The sequence below is a fragment of the Papaver somniferum genome, chromosome 10 (genome assembly GCF_003573695.1).
Source record: "Papaver somniferum cultivar HN1 chromosome 10, ASM357369v1, whole genome shotgun sequence".
NCBI classification, from domain to species: Eukaryota; Viridiplantae; Streptophyta; class Magnoliopsida; order Ranunculales; family Papaveraceae; genus Papaver; species Papaver somniferum.
This window is the reverse complement of record NC_039367.1, coordinates 156608656-156619798: the sequence shown is the minus strand read 5'-3', so window position 1 is coordinate 156619798 and position 11143 is coordinate 156608656. Positions and strand designations below refer to the sequence as shown.

The following is an 11143-nucleotide window of genomic DNA, read 5'->3' as shown; positions in this document are numbered from 1 at the left end:
CTCCAATGTTTCATAGCCTGATGCATAGCATATAATTCTTTGTCATACGTAGGATAGTTCTGAACAACTCTATTGAACATCTCGGAATGGTAAGCAACTGGTTTTCCATCTTGTAGCAAAACTGCCCCCAATTCAAAATTCGAAGCATCAGTTTCTACCTCAAAAGGTCTTTGCAGATTTGGTAATGTTAAGACTGGTGCTTCTGAAATCTTCTTCTTTAATAACTGAAAAGTGGATTCATGTTTAGGCTCCCATTTGAACACTGTATTGATCTTAGTTAAACCATTAAGGGAGCCGTTATTTGCGAAAAATGTCGTATGAACTTTCTTAAATATTGACAAGCCCCCAGAAAACTTCGAACTTCAGTGATATTCTTTGGAGATGGCCATGCGGAAATAACAACAACTTTCCCTGGATCGACCTTGATATCTCCTCTTCCAATCACAAAACCAAGAAAAACTAATTCTTGTCTAGCAAACTCACATTTCTTCTCATTCAATGTCAAGGAATTCTCCCTTAACAGAGTCAGTACCTTGGAAACATGTACCACATGTTCCTCCCAAGTTTTGCTAAAAATTAAGATGTCATCTAGATATACTATGATAAAATCATCAATAAAAGATCGTAATACCTCATTCATGAGCCGCATAAAGGTAGCCGATGCATTGCAAAGTCCAAAAGGCATGGCGAGCCATTCAAATAATCTTTGCGGCGTGTTAAATGTTGTTTTCACGTATCTTCTTCTTTGATCCGAACCTGATAATAACCAGACTTTAAATCAAGTTTGGTGAAATATATTGCTCCTCCCAGATGATCTAAAAGATCCTCGATCCTTGGTAACAAATATCTGTTTTTTATGGTGATCTTATTTAGTTCCCGATAATCTACACACATTCTCCATCCTCCATCCTTCTTTGGTACGAGTAGAACTGGAGAGCCACAGGGAGAGCAGCTGGGTACTATTACTTTTTGCTTAAGCAATTCTTGTATTTATTTCTTGATCTCTTCTGACTCAATTATCTAAGTCCTATACAATCCTAAATTTGGTAAGGAAGCGTCTCCAACTAGTGAAATTTCGTGCTCTACACTCCTTTTAGGTGGTACGGTAACTTCATCTTGAAATAGATCCATAAACTTCTTTTTTAATGAACTTATTTCATTGTCTTGGATGGTAGATAATACTGTATTTAGTACCACCTTCCTGTCATTCGTAATAATTAACAGGTCTGATCAATAGTAAAGCGAATGTTCCACAAGTATTGATCAACCTTTTGACTTGGTTTGTAGTGACTAGCTTCTTGGGCAAATGTTTTTTACTAGCTAAAATTCTGAATTCTTTCCCATCTTCCTTGAACAAATAAACACGCTCCCTGTGATGTAACACAACATATCGTTCCCAAAAATATGGATTTCCAAAAATAACTTGAGCTACGTCTAATGGCACGACATCGCAAATAACTTCATCGATAAATTTCTCAGTGATAGCAAACTTAAAACGACACTGCATTGTTACCTGGAGTTCAGTATCCTTCTGTATCCACCCTAAAGGGTAGGGTTTCAAATGGAGTGTCGTTGTTAACCCCATTTGTTCTACCAAATTCTATGAGATTAAGTTATTTTAACTGCCTGAATCAATGATGGCTTCGACGATACTTTGCTTAACTTGAATCTTGACATGGAACAACTATTCATGGAGATCTTGCTCTATGTTTGTTATCCTTGTCATCAACATTAGCTTTGGATCTGGATGATCTATTTCAATGATTGTCTCTGCCTCATTAGCTTCTGTCATCAAGGTATTTTTCTTAAAACCTTTTTGATTTTCAAAATATCGTAAGTTCTTTGGTTTAAGGTGTGGATGTAGAATCCAGCAGGTATCTTTTATATGTCCTTTCTCCTTGCAATGTTCACGGACCCTTTCTTCTCGTTCAACTATCTGAGACTTGTTTTTATTTATCTCACCCTTTCTTTGGATTATGTCTTCTCCTTTCGTAGCTATTCTTTTGCCGTCTGATCCCATTGCACCTCTAGTCTTCTGTTCTATATCCACAGCTTTAGTAATAGCCTCTTCTATGTCTTGTACAATGAATAGTTTTAATTCCATCCGTATGTAATCAACAAGTCCTCCATTGTATTTTCGAAACGTCTCATCACTAGTAATATCCACATCCTGCGCTAAAGCTTGGTTGTAGAATTCCGTGGTATAATCCTTGACACTTTGCTGATATCTGTGTCGGAGATGCTGCCACTTGTACCATCTTTCATCTAAGTATCCCACCGGATAAAAGGCTTCTTCATGAGACTCTTAAACTGTGGCCAGGTCATGTTTTCTGTATCATTCCTTCTTTTATAAGCTTTCCACCATGTCGATGCATGGTTAGATAATTTCAGACTAGCAAAACAAATATTTTGGGACTCAATAAGTTGATGTACTGTGAAATAAGTTTCCAACTTATCTAACCAACCATGAAGTTTCTCATCTTCCATAACTCCATCATAGTCGGATATCTCAAGCTTAAACTCAACTTTCAAACCTCCATATGGGTTTTTGGTTAATAGTTTGTCTTCGTGTTCTTCCTCCTCTTCTTCATATGAACTTTCTTTTTCATCTTCCTTTTTATTCCTCTTTCCCTGTTTGTTTTTGCCAGTACTTGCTTTCAAGAATTCAGCGAAGGTGTCTGTCAAAGTTTGAATCTGAAGCTCAAGTTTTGCTAGTTTATCTTCGTTCGTCAATTTATGATTCTTCTCGTCTTCACTTCCCATCTTAACCTTAGTACTTCCTCTAGGTTTCCTTGTGTCTGGCAGAATGACAGTTTCTTCTCCTGATCGCGTATATTGTTCTCGTGTTAATACCATGCACCATAACTAACCCTAGAAGTCAGAACGTGGCTCTGATACCACTTGATACGAAATCGATCAGTGGTACCTAGAGTCAGTACTGTCTTGAGATAAGATTGAAAGAATCACATAGACAGAATGACAAAGAATACGATGTTTTTGTTGCTAACTTCTTCTTCTATAAAACTGTGAAAGAAAATTACTCATTTACAAACATAAATATGGTTCTTCTCTCAGAGATTCTCTCTACCCTCTAGCTTACAAGTCTCTCCTTTTTATATAGGTGAAAACTTGCCGCAAAAGAAATAAAAACTATGAGTTTAAGAACTCATCAAACTAGGAATCCTAATCTAAGTGAGGAAACCTCAACTTCTAGTATCTTCTAGATACTTCTCAGCCGTAATGTCTTAACTAAACTTAGACTAATGATTAGTCTCTCCTGACAGTCTTAACTGTCCAGCGTGAATACAATTCTTCTCACTTCTTCTTATGCAAATGATCTGCAGATCTCATGTAAGGATATTCTTCTGCTACGATACTCATGTATCAGTTTGATGACACAAATAAAATTAGACTTCTTCGGGCACGAAGAAATCATTCTATCTTCTAATACATTATTTGCCACATGAAAAAAAAAACTTTTTATCTATTCAACTGTTGTACGAGATTTAGTTGGATACTTCCCCGGGATTGGGCTTGTGATTTGTGGCTTGAGTTAAAGACGTGCCCTAGTCAGTCAGGCACGATTTCTGGGGCACACAGTTTCCTTAATTATATGTCTACTTGTACAAGCAATGTCCATATATAACCGGTGTTTATTTCGTTCTATTGCTGGTGATACCCTGTTAACTCTATAAATATAAGTAGGAATTACCAATAGGTACTATTATGGTAGTCTTAGTTAATGGCAGGTCCACCAACTAAAGCCCAGTAACCAGAATTCCATAATAAAAGGAAAAAGAGAAAATTAGACCAAAATTTTTATCCCCTGGTCCGGTACACGTGCGGGACCGGTAATGCGTAATTCGAAATTCCCAAATTAACCTTCCACCTCTAGATATTTAATATCCTGGTTCTTATCGTCACCTTCTCTTTCAATTTTTGGTTTTGCTCCAAAGAAGCTTTCACGCTGGAGATTTTTTTGATTTCGTTAATTGAGTCGCCAATTCGATCCCAAAGCTATCATTTTGTATATTATAGAAGAACTCCTCCGATGAAGATTTTTGCAAGATATATAGGTTGATTTTCTTACTGTTGATGTTAGTCTAGTTTTTTTTTATAATCAATTTTCATCTAGTAATGTTTATTTTAGGGATTCTAATATTAATCGTTTAATAGATGTTTGATTATGTTTTGATCTCCTTGTTTGATTGTTTATTTTATTTTATTAAAAAATAGTTCAGATCTATATGGATAATCATGTTTTTTGTCAATTTTTTCACTAGATCTGATTATATCAGTTTCATTTTGTTGGTTTTAGATGTGTTTCGGTTTATTTTTGTGTATGAACTAACAATACGTATCTGCAATACTGACAGAAACCTAGTTTTGAAGACCTTTTTTTATTTGATTCAGAAGTACATATATGGAATATTGAAATAGAAGTGTTTCAATACTGTTTTTTCACGGATTCGTTAATTATTTTTGACATGCAACTGATTGTTGTGTATGAACCAACAGTACGTATATCCCGTACTGACAGAAACCTAGTCTACTTTTAATAAGAAGAAGAAGAATAAGAACAAGATGGTGCATCGTTATGATTTACGAGGAGAATATTTGTTTTCTGTTTCCAGGTATGCTTTCTAATCATCTTGTTTGATTATTTTGTTCGGTTTTTCTTCTTTTGATTTGTTTTTTTGATTGTATTCTGATAATCAAATCGATTTGATTGACGCTTTTATGGTTTTTAGGTTTGTTACAGTTGTTTTTCGTGTATGAATTGACAGTACATATATGGGGTACTGATAAAAAAAACTCTTCTAATTTTGTTTTATTTGAAGTTTTTCCAATTTTTTTGGTTCGATCCATGAGTATGTATGTACAATACTGATAGGAAGTGCTATTTGCTGTGTTTTTTCTCCTTTTTTAGTCTTACCCTTCAGTACTTATGTGAAATACTGTAATATGTCTTTCGATTCTCTTATTTTTCATAGATCTGTCACCTGTTGTTGTCATACTGTTGATTTGTAGTTCATGAATCTTCAGTACATATATCACATACTGATAGGAAGTTCTCCTTGTTATTTTTGATTCAGTACGTATATGAAATACTGAAATAGATGCTCTTTGTTACGTTTGATTCAGTACTGGAATTGGATATGGAGATGATCTGGAGTTGCAGTTCAGAACTTATTGCAAGAAATGACAGATTTTGAATGATAGGAACATGAGTTGTTGTTGGTTCAGATTTGCAAGCTTGTGAAATTGGTGGTGGTCTTGATGAAGTTACAAATTGGTTGTGATGTGTGTTTGAAAGAAGGTGTGCTGCAAATGGATTTGGAGGAACATAGAAGGTTGGGTTGCTGATGTAAACTGAAGATACAGATGAGATAGAGGAGGAACTGTAGGTGGTGATTACTGTGAACAAAATCAGTGGATGAGATGTTCGTCTCAATGGGTTTATGAAGATGGTAGTGCTGTTTAAACAGGGAAGAAGAACAAGTCTGTGTTGCAGCTGAATTGAAATTACAATGGTGTTGATGTAGCTGTTGCAGTTGTGGTTTAAGATAAGAAGATTGTGATGCAGCAAGATAGAAGATTTCTGAGAAGATGGAGCTGAAGGCAGTGGTGAATGGTTGACTGCAGAGGTGCTGGTGCTGCAATAAAGTAAAGTGAATTGAGGAGTACTCAGATTCCTAAGTAGTGTAGCAGATATGTACTCATATTTGTAAGCAGTGTGGCAGATATGTACTCAAATTTGTAAACAATGTAGCAGATATGTACTCAAATCTATGGTCCTTTATATGTTTTAATTAAATTTGGACCTCCAGATAAATAAAATCCCGATTTGGTAGAAATATGTTATTTCACACGTACTTAAACAGTGGGGTATATTAGTCATTTCCATGTTTTCAAATAATTTTGGACCTTAAAATAAGAGGAAAATCTAGTTGGACCCTGCTATAAATAACCTTATGGGCTTAGGACCAAACAAGAAATTTTCCTAAATATAAACAATTTTTTCTTTATAATCTGACAGTCTGATTCTTTCTCTCTAATCAAACCACAAAATTATAGTTCAATTTAAGAAGAACTTACTTAAAGGTATTAATTTTATACTGCTCTGCTCCATTGTTCAATTTCCTATTTCTTTGTTCTGTCTAGATAATAAACCCTAGAAATTGTTTTTATTTAAGAAACACTTTGTTCTTTTATTTTAACTGTTTTAACAATGAGAATGTAGTTTTGTTATGATATTTTAGGGTTTAGGGTTCAAATGATATTTATAGTCTCTGCTAAAAATTTATTGTATTATTACATCGAACAGTAAAAAAGGAAGTAGACATGGATCAGCAACTTAGCCTTTGTTTATTTTTCCTCGTAATACCCTTGTTTTTGTAAACTCGAAATATGGATGATCGAAATCTCTATTCTTACTCTTATTTATTTTTAGGTTTTCTCAACGCCTTTGGAAAATTTTCTCAGAAATCTTTTTACCTTCAAATTTCAAGACATGATGGCTCCTCCGCGTCCGTTAGACCAGGAGGAGGAGGATATGATATCTGTTCCGGATTCAGAGTCTGTTGATCTGGAGGAGGAGGATATGATGTCTGTTCCGGATTCAGAGTCTGTTGATCAGGAGGATGATGAGACAGACGTTGATCCACAGGATAATTTGATGTGGTTCCAGATTCAGAGTGCGTTGAAGGTCCTCCTCAGCGTATGGAAATCGCACCAGCAGCAGAAGAAGAAGCCGATAGCACTACGGAGCCAGTTGAGGAGGATCCTGCATCTTCATTGAAATTTACCTGGAAGATTGAGAATTTTTCTAGGCTGAACCATAAAGAGAAACTTGAATCTGATGTTTTCACTGTTGGTACTTCCCAATGGCGTGTGGTGATGTGTCCCAAGGGAAACAATGGACATCACATATCGGTGTTCCTTGGTGTTGCGGATTTGGATGATTTTCCATATGGGTGGAGTAGGTGTGCAGAGTTCAGTTTGACAATCGTTGATCAAATCAATAACAACAACATAGTGAGAAAAGATACACAACATTTTACTGCACAACATAGTGATTGGGGTTATCAAAATTTCATGCCTCTTAGTGAACTCAACGACCCTGGTAAAGGTTATCTCGTAGATGATACTTGTATAGTTGAAGAAGAGGTTAACATCATGGCGGACTACTGGTCATATGATTCGCGAAAAGAAACGGGTTATGTTGTTCTTGAGAATCAGGGAGCAACATGTTATTTGAACTCTCTTCTCCAGACTCTATATCATATTCCTTATTTCAGGAAGGCGGTGTACCATATGCCAACAACTGAGAACGATTTGGAATCAGGAAGCAGCATCCCTTTGGCTCTGCAGTCTTTGTTTTATAACCTTCAGTACAGTAAAGATAGCGTTGAAACAAAGGAGCTCACTAAATCTTTCAGATGGAATACACATGAATCTTTCATGCAACATGATGCGCAGGAACTTAATAGAGTTCTGTGCGAAAAGATAGAAGATAAAATGAAGGGAACTACTGTGGAGGGTACACATAACACTTGTTCTAAGGTCACCATATGAACTACATTGAATGCATCAATGTGGACTACAAATCTACTAGAAAGGAGTCATTTTATGACATTCAACTTGATGTCAAAAGCTGTCAGGATGTTATGCTTCTTTCGACAAATATGTGGAAGTAGAGCGTCTTGAAGGCGATAACAAGGATCATGCTGATGAACAACATGGTTTGCAGGATGCATAAAAGGGTATCCTTTTCACCGACTTCCCACCTGTTCTCCAGCTCCAGCTAAAACGGTATGAATACGATGTTATGCGGGACACTATGGTAAAAATAAATGACCGGTATGAATTCCCGCTGCAACTTGATCTTGATAGGGAGGATCACAAATACTTATCTCTAGATGCTGATAAGAGTTTTCGCAATCTTTACACACTTCATGCTGTTTTGGTTCACAGTGGTGGGGGACACCGCGGACACTACTATGCTTTTATAAGACCAACAGTCTCAGACAATGGTTCAAATTCAATGATGAGCGGGTAACAAAAGAAGATATCAAGCGGGTATTAGAGGAGCAGTACGGTGGGGAGGAAAGATATTCAAATGCATATATGCTCGTGTATATACGGGAAAGTGATAGAGATGATATTATTTGTAACGTGGAGGAGAAGGACATTGATGAACACCTGAGGATTAGGTTGAAGAAAGAACAAGAAGAAAAGGATCATAAGAAGAAGGAAGAAGCAGAGGCTCACCTGTATACTACTGTAAAGGTTGCTCGAGATGAGGACCTTTCAAAACAGATTGGAAGAGATATCTATTTTGATCTTGTTGATCACGACAAAGTTTTTCAGTTTTCGTATCAAGAAACAAATGCCGTTTAACTAATTCAAGGAGGAGGTTGCTAAAGAGTTTGGTGTCCCTGTGCATTTTCAACGGTTTTGGCTATGGATAAATCATAAAAATCAAACTTATCGGCCATGTAGACCATTAACTCTTGAAAGAGGAGACAGAATCTATCGAGCAGTTGAGAGAACTTTCAAATAAGTTGTCTGGTAATTCAGTATGGAATTACCAAGACCTAAAGTTGTTCCTTGAAATAGAGCTTGGGCCGGAGTTAAATCCCTCTTCCTTGTTATAGAACCAAAGAAGATATTCTTTTTTTTGAAGCTTTATGATGCTGAAAAAGAAGAAATTCGGTATGTGGGGAGACTTTTTGTGAAGGGCAGTGGTAGGCCTTCGGAAATTCTTAAAAAGCTTAACGAGATGGCTGGATTCTCTCCAGATGACGAAATAGAACTTTATGGGGAACTAGAGTTTGAGCCCAGTGTTGAGTGTGAGTACATAGACAAGACTGTCACATTCTGCGCTAGCGAATTTGTAGATGGGGACATTATTTGCTTCCAGAAATCCGCTTAAGCTGTTGGTATGACACAATACCACTATCCAGATGTTCCTTGTTTTCTGAACTATGTCCATAACCGTCAGGTTGTGCATTTTCGATCTTTGCAGAAGCCGGTGAAAAATGATTTTTGTTTAGAGCTGTCAAAGGTATTAACATATGACGATGTCACGGAAGGAGTAGCTCCACATCTAGGTTTGGATGACCGAACCAAGATCAGAGTTACCCGTCATGACTGTCGCTTTCAGGAACCTAAACCCCAAGCTATGAGGTACCAAGGTTTTGACCACTTGTCTGAGATGTTGATTGACTACAATCGGACATCTAATATTTTGTATTACGAAGTTTTGGACATCCCTTTACCCGAGTTGCAAGCTTTGAGAAATATAAAGGTTGTATTCCGTCATTCAACAAAAAACGAGACGGTCCTTCACAATATTAGACTTCCAAAACAAAGTACAGTTGGTGACCTGATTAATGATCTGAAGACAAAGGTTGAGCTGTCTCATCCTGATCCGGAACTTAGATTGCTGGATGTTGACTTCCACAGGATTTGGAAAACTTTCCCGCTTAGTGAAAAGATTCAGAAGATTCGTCAAGACGTTAAGCTACGGGCAGAGGAGATTTTATAAGAGGAGAAGAACTTGGGTCCTCTGGGTCGCTTGATTCATGTTTATCATTTCACAAAAGTTCCATATCAGGAAAGGTTTTTTGGGGATCCATTTTTATTGGTCATCCATGAAGGAGAGACTTTAGATGTAGTCAAATTGCGCATACAGAAGAAATTGCAGGTTCCTGACGAAGGAATTTGCTAAGTGGAAGTTCACATTTCCCACATGGTTGGGCCGACTTGAGTACCTTCACGACTCAGATATATTGTCCAGCCGTTTTCGGAGAAGATACATTGGTTATGGAACTCGGCAGCTGTACCTTGGCTTGGAGCATTCTGATAGTTCCGCAAAAGTAGCATATGCGGCCAGTAAATGTTTAAAATACGGTAGTGAAAAAGAGACAGAACATTACTCAGTTAATTTTCAGTTAAATATTTTTTACTCCCTCCGTTTCCAAAAGACAGTCGGGTTTGACTTTGTCAAGATATTAAGGAAACTATGGTAGTTTACATAAGAGAGGTTTATGTTATATCACTCCCTGATTTGTACCATTTACTTGCATTGTGACTAAAAATATATGCACTTGTAGTTTCTCGCGTCCTTGCGGTTTCATTTTCTTCCAGTACGTATATGTTTGACTTTGCAACGCTAGTGTTTTTGGTATTTGATCTATGATATATGTAAAATCTATTCAGTATTGGAGTTACTGCAGTTGGTCCAAGGAAGAAGATTGTGCATTCACTGAATGAGTTGAGGATAAAGAAGCAGCATGTGTAGGGGGGAAATATCGCACAGAGCTAATCCACAACCTCGCCTCAACTAAGACAACTATTAGCACGAAGAGGAAAGAAACTTGGCGAATAGTAATCATGCGATGATAAAGAAGACATACAAAGAGGAGCCCCACGATTGATACAAGGAGACACTTACAAAGATTTGCGCGAAGTAGCAATGCGAGCAGACAGTGACACCTTCCCAGAGCCTGGCGAATGAGACAAACTGATATAAGATCATCACAGAGATTTTGCATGTGATCATCAGTTGTCTTCCACTGATGTATTTTCCTATATAAGGATTCAAATAATGAAGAGAGAGGCAGGTTGCTGGAAGAGAATTCAGTCAAATAAGAGAATCAAGAACACTCATAGAGAAAAATCTCATTCCAAACTTTGTTTCTTCCATTGTTAGTCGATCGACACCTTTGTAATCATTGTAAGAACTTCATAAATTCAATACAAAGTGCTTGAGAAAGATCATACTAGTGTCAAGTGGTGTATAATCTCATTAATGTCAAAGTTGATTCTCATGACTTAGGATTTTTGTTATTATCATCTCATCGGGTGTAGCTATCGGTTTTTCGATAGTTACATTTTGGCGCTAGAAACAGGGAGGATTTATCCTCACCTGCTAGTATTCAACTGGAAATCATTGTTCATCTAAGTTCATTTGATCATCTCAATACCACCGTCTCTTTGTCCGTCATCTGAAGTTGTTTATTGACTATTTGAAGTCATCATTTCTCTATAAATCCACTGCTCTCCTTCTTAAAGCATCAATAAAATGTCACTTTGACCTACCATCGCATATCTGTGACAGACAAAGTCTCCTTGT

The 11143-nt window shown here is 37.0% G+C and overlaps 1 pseudogene; it reads left to right on the top strand.

Annotated features, from left to right (window-relative positions):
• Nucleotides 1–6514: 6514 nt before the first annotated feature.
• Nucleotides 6515–10309, top strand: LOC113316650 (annotated as a pseudogene).
• The last annotated feature ends 834 nt before the right edge of the window (nucleotides 10310–11143 follow it).